Genomic DNA, 5,439 nt, shown 5'->3' on the forward strand with positions numbered 1-5,439 from the left:
CACCGCTCCCCGCCGACCCGACCCGACCGTCCCCGGCGCCAGCGCTCCCCGCAGAGGAAGTGACGCGGCCCGCGCGCTCCCGCCAGGCCCCGCCCCCGCGCTGCCGGCCGTGAGGCGCCAGGCCCCGCCCCCTCCGCCCGGGAGGTGAAGGCCCCGCCCCCCGCCGCCGGCCCTGAGGTGAGGCCCCGGCCTCCGCCGCCGTGAGGTGGGAGGCCGTGGCTTTTGGCGGCGGTCGCCGATGGTCGCCGCCCCGGCTTGCCCCGGGCTCGGGAGCTGCTCGGTCCCGGGGGGTCACGGCCTGACGAGTGACCCCCTTCAGAGCCAGCTCCAATGGCGGGTGGAGATGGTGCTGCCCGCCCGGCCAGGGGAGGCTGCGGCCATGGCCAGGATCTCCTCTTTCCCCCCGGCCTCACCCTCCACAGGCCGCGCGGGTCGTGGAAACGGTTTATAAAAAATCACTGTGATTGCAAGGGTCTTTCTTGGAGGAGATGCCCAAGAGTTTTAAAGCATTAGTTTTGTGCAGGTCGGGATTGAAGACTGGGATATTTCTAAAATACCCACGTGAGGGCAGCATAGCATCACTGAACAGTCATTTTTGCTCAGTCCTTGAATAGTCATTTTTGGTCAGCCCTTGAATTCTTTCTTCATGAAACACGTACCACTGCGTCTGCGAGGAGCGACGCAAACACCTTTTTCTCCATCACAGGCACTCCGGCTGTCACTGACGGTTAGTCACATTTGTTTTATTTCACCCTGGCAAGACAAGCAGCACGAGAAAAGCACCGTGGTCTCCAAAGGGTCAACGTGGCTCCGACTGTGCAGGTATTAAACAAGGACACCCAAAGGGAACGGACCGCCATGACTTAAAATACGCCCCTTCCTTTTAAGCAAAATACCGACTTATTCAGTGCTCTTGAAACCACGGCACTGCGTGAGGGCTGAAGTCTGGAGACAGAAGGAGTCATCAAACCCGGTCGGCACATCCCAGTGCACCGGTTACCCCGCACACTGCCGCTGAAGGATGCAATCCCACTCCATGACAGCTCCCATAACCATCTGACACGCCAGCAGCAATTATTTTTCTTCCCTTAAATGCATTTTCTGTATAATGAGAGTTGGGACAATGCTCTGCACACCCCTGCGTTTGTGCTGTTGAACGAGTGGCGAGGCAGAGAGCGGAACAGCTCAGTACCTCTTTTAACTGTGGACTTTTTGCTGCCGAGGTTATTCCCAGCGCCATTTGCTACACAGAGTTAAGAGGTGGCAGCAATGTGCTCGAGCAGTAAAACTGAAAACGCCAGACAGCAAGCTGCCTGCAAACTGCAAAGCAAAGACAGCAATTTGACTGACAGCTTTAAACGTCGGCGAGCTCTGCTGTGTGGCGAGCGGCTCCAGCACTGCAGATTTCCAGGTGATGACTCCTGAAACGCCCAGGGGGGACTCCAGCTCCGTTTCTATTAGCTTTGACACTCATGAGAAGAGACAAGCTGGAGGCTGCTTGGCTGCCTTCCTTCTCCCTCCCAGCCCCAGAACACAAAGATGAATTTATCAACCAAAGAGGAAGATGAACAGTATTTTTGCAGCTTTCGCTGATTTAAAGATACCGCAGCTTTTTTTAATGCCGCTTTTCAGTGGTTTCATCTCAATGCTTTGCTGGCATTATAGCACAGTTAGTGATACACTGCACTGTACAAAGTCATAAACAAGGGTGGAAGGATGTAGTCACAGAAGGCACCACCATGTTTATTGAATCACTGAGAGTTCAAGCTCAGAAAAATCAGTTTTCCCTATATGCTGCTTGGAACAGAAGGGGGAGAAGGAGCATCCTGTACTGAAGGGGCAGGGAGAGACATCTGACACGAGCTGTCAAAGCTGGTTAATATTCAGGAGCATGACATCGAAGTTCTGGATAGTCTTTAGAAACCGTAACACTCACCTAAAATGTGCGGCAGAGAGTTTTGACTGAAAGCACCTGAACTCCTTTGGTTCGCTTTTGTTGCACAAAGTTTAACGGCCATTTGTTTTCCAGCCCTTGGTCTATATTTATAAAGTCAGGCAGTCCTCGACCCCTCTGAGAGGGTCCTGCGACTGTAAAAGCCAAATCTCTGCCCACAACACTCGCTGCAGAAGCAGGCATTGACCCGCAGGGTCTGCCCACCCCTCCTCAAGCTCTTCCCCTTCACCAGCGGGACCGAGGAGACACCACTGAGGATAAACCGGCTGGAGTTTGCTAGGAGCGAGGGCCTCTCGCAGCTCCCCTGTCCCGGTGGCGGCAGGCCCCCCGATGCTCCCGAAAATGCTCTGAGCAGGAGAACAGGGCGCGAAGGAAAAGGGACAGACGATCAGAGAGCGCTCTGATCCTTTCTATTCACATTTAAACTTGGCCAACCAAGAGCTACCGAAGCAAACCCACCTTGCGGCAAACGTCTGAGCCCGCTGTTCTTGGCCTCTGCGACAGTGACGCAGATGTGTGAGATGATCCCAAGGAGATTATCTCCCCGCTCCCAGAGGCACCCAGAGACGCAGCCCTTCCTTTCCCTTTGCGCGGGGAGCGCAACTGGATTTAAGAGATGTTTTCTGGTTTGCTTGGGCTGTTTCCAGCTTGCATTTCTACGACGTGAATATGCATTTGTGGGACACCTGACCGTGTTCTCCACAGCCGTATTCCTGTCAGATTTTATAAAAACCACTTGTGCAGTTAAAGTAGCAGTCTCACACATGCTATGTCATCTTCAGGTGCAACTCATGCCTCAGAAGAGGTGCCTCAAAATCTACAAAGAGCTCAGGTTGTGCACTCCAGTTTCAGAGCATGCTTAGACGTGACTCAGGTTCGAGCAGTGACTGTCCTCTCTGCGCTCATTTCCATCTGCTCTTTCAGCAGCCAGGTGAGCCGGTGCTCAGGGAAAAAGGTTATTATTCTTAGCAGGATCGGTTCTCCGATCCCCTCCCAGCGAAGAGCTGCACAAGTGCTTGGTCTGGCACGTTACTGGGTAGCACACAGCCAGGAAGAAGGGGCGCAGCAAGATGGTGGCGGGAGCTCACACCCACGCTGCCGCTGAAAAGCTGGTTGAGAAACTGGACCGTCGCCCTTGGCAGCAGAGCCGTCTAACGCCAGTTCACTAATTATCTGCGAGCTGGCTCGCTCCCTCATGTGGTTTCTGTGTGCTCTGGTAAGCATGTTGGCGTCCTGTGCAGGGCGGTGCGGGGGCAAGAAGAGGCGGAGGGGGAGCAGGGAGCTGTCAAGTTGCCTCTGCAGCTGCAGACATGTTGGAATCCGAGTGCGCCACTGAAACAAACATCTTTTCATAACTTTCAGAAGTGCGGATTTTTTCATAGGCTGCAATTCAGTAAGCAAATGCCAAAGAATTAGCAACCCCCGAGTGAGCATCGCTATGTGCCTTTTACATCATAAAGATCTATTTGTCAAAATAATAAGTTTTCCTCATCTCGCATTACTCATGGGAGTGGATTTTTCCTTTACTCAAATTACATATGATATCTGTTAGTCATTCGGAGCTGATCATAGGCGGTTCATCGTTCTTGCTCAGCAGCCTTAAACGGCACAGGATAAAAACCTTTCATTTTTCGACATGTTTTACAAGAGCTATTGCATTTGTACCGTGCCCAGCGTGTACAAATTCCATTAGCATGTAATTTGCTAATTTGATATGACAGCTGACCAGGAACAGAAAAATACTGAGAAAAACGTACCAAATATATCAGGTGGCTTTCATTCCATCAATCCTGAAAAGAAACTATGCTGGTGGATTTATTAAAAAATATTCAAATGCACTTGAAATCAGGAATTTAAGGAACTTCCACCTTTGTTTTTTCATTTTTTCCTTTGGTCTATTATCTGTTGAAAAAAAAATCTGAAAAATTAACACCAAAAGGTCGATCTTGATTAGCACGGATATGGCTAATGCAAACAGCGGCAGTCCAAACAACGCTGAGTCCACCTTACTGCAGCAGCAGTGGGACCTATGGATGGACTTTAGTACTTTGCCCAGCTGGGGAACAGCCGAAAGGTTACCAAGAGATGATTTTGAAGCAGCAAGAGCAGCCCAGTCTGCTCCAGAGACCCGAGCAGTGTTGGCATGAGCCACTCTGCTCCACTTGGGATCAATTTTGGGGATTATACGTAACTCCTGCTGCTGGACAGAGTGACAGTGCTGTTCTGGGAGCTATTACAGTAGCTCCTTGCCACAAAATGGTGTTTTCCGCTCAGGACTTTTCACTTACTCTTTGTTCCTAATCTTTAATCTGCACTTAAATGTTCTTAATCTTCACTTAAATGTTCTTAATCTTCACTTAATCTTTGTTCTTCCGTGACACTGACCTCCTAATGGGGGATGTGAGGAAGGAGCGGGATTGAGAGGTAAAACAACTGAGCTGCAAGGGACATTTCCCCTGCAAAGTGATGCCGTCCTTGCCAGATCTGGGTGGAGAAGACTGCTGGTTAAACTCCTTTTACCTCCTTGTACCTCCTTGTGCTCTTTTCAGATCCTTTTTAAAATGTAATTTAAAAAACTACCAGATTTGCCTCTTGGTTGTGACTTCAAAATGTAGAGTATTATGTGTGGCTGTAGTGCTGGTGCTGTAATCCACCCCCGTCTGCAATGATCCATAAACCCTTTTGGAGGATTTCTCTGCTTTTTTCCCTTTTCTCTCTTCCCCAATACCCGTTATTTTATTCACCCCCCTTGCAGAAAGTTGCCTGCAGTCAGTTCACTACAGCTCCTGCTGTGTTTTAGCTCCCTTTGCTCTGCTTCACTAATTCTGTGGGGTTTTTTCTTCAGAAAGGAGGAAGGCAAGAGGGAGCTTTCTGACCCACCTTGAGTCCAATGTTCTGCCCTTTTTGCATGGCTTTTTGCTCCCTTTATAAGGGAGGGACCTATCACCTTGCTCCCTTCAGGCTCCTTCCCATGAATCTCACAGCATCGCACGCTCTGCAGAAAGAAGCGTAATATTTTACTTTGATTATACGCAAATCAGCAAGATCCTAATTCCCATGTAAATGTATTCACGCGATGTGTACTATTGACAAAAGGAACTGATAATAACGGTCTCTGCAGAGCACTGTGAGCAGTGGAAATTGCTCCTTATTTTGGCAGTTCAGCTGTAACCAGTGACTAGCTCTGTCGACACGGCAGAGCACTAAAATCCGGACTGCAACAGCGCGGCGATGCTGCTGTGCCATTTCTATCGTGGTATAATGACAGCGTATAAAACAAAGGAAGTAAAGCCAACAGAGCTCCTGTGCAGGAGTGAAGAAGAGTCTGAAGAAAGAAGTCTTCCACGTACCTGGTGGCCTTTGCCTCTTCACACTTAATTTTGTAGTCTGCACAGTAAAGTGAATATTTGTTCTATGCAATTGGCTATGAGGACAGCAAGCTGCTCCGATGAGATTAGCTTTTAATAATATAGCAATTTGCTATA

The sequence above is a fragment of the Gymnogyps californianus genome, chromosome 10 (genome assembly GCF_018139145.2).
Source record: "Gymnogyps californianus isolate 813 chromosome 10, ASM1813914v2, whole genome shotgun sequence".
Classification (NCBI taxonomy): domain Eukaryota; kingdom Metazoa; phylum Chordata; class Aves; order Accipitriformes; family Cathartidae; genus Gymnogyps; species Gymnogyps californianus.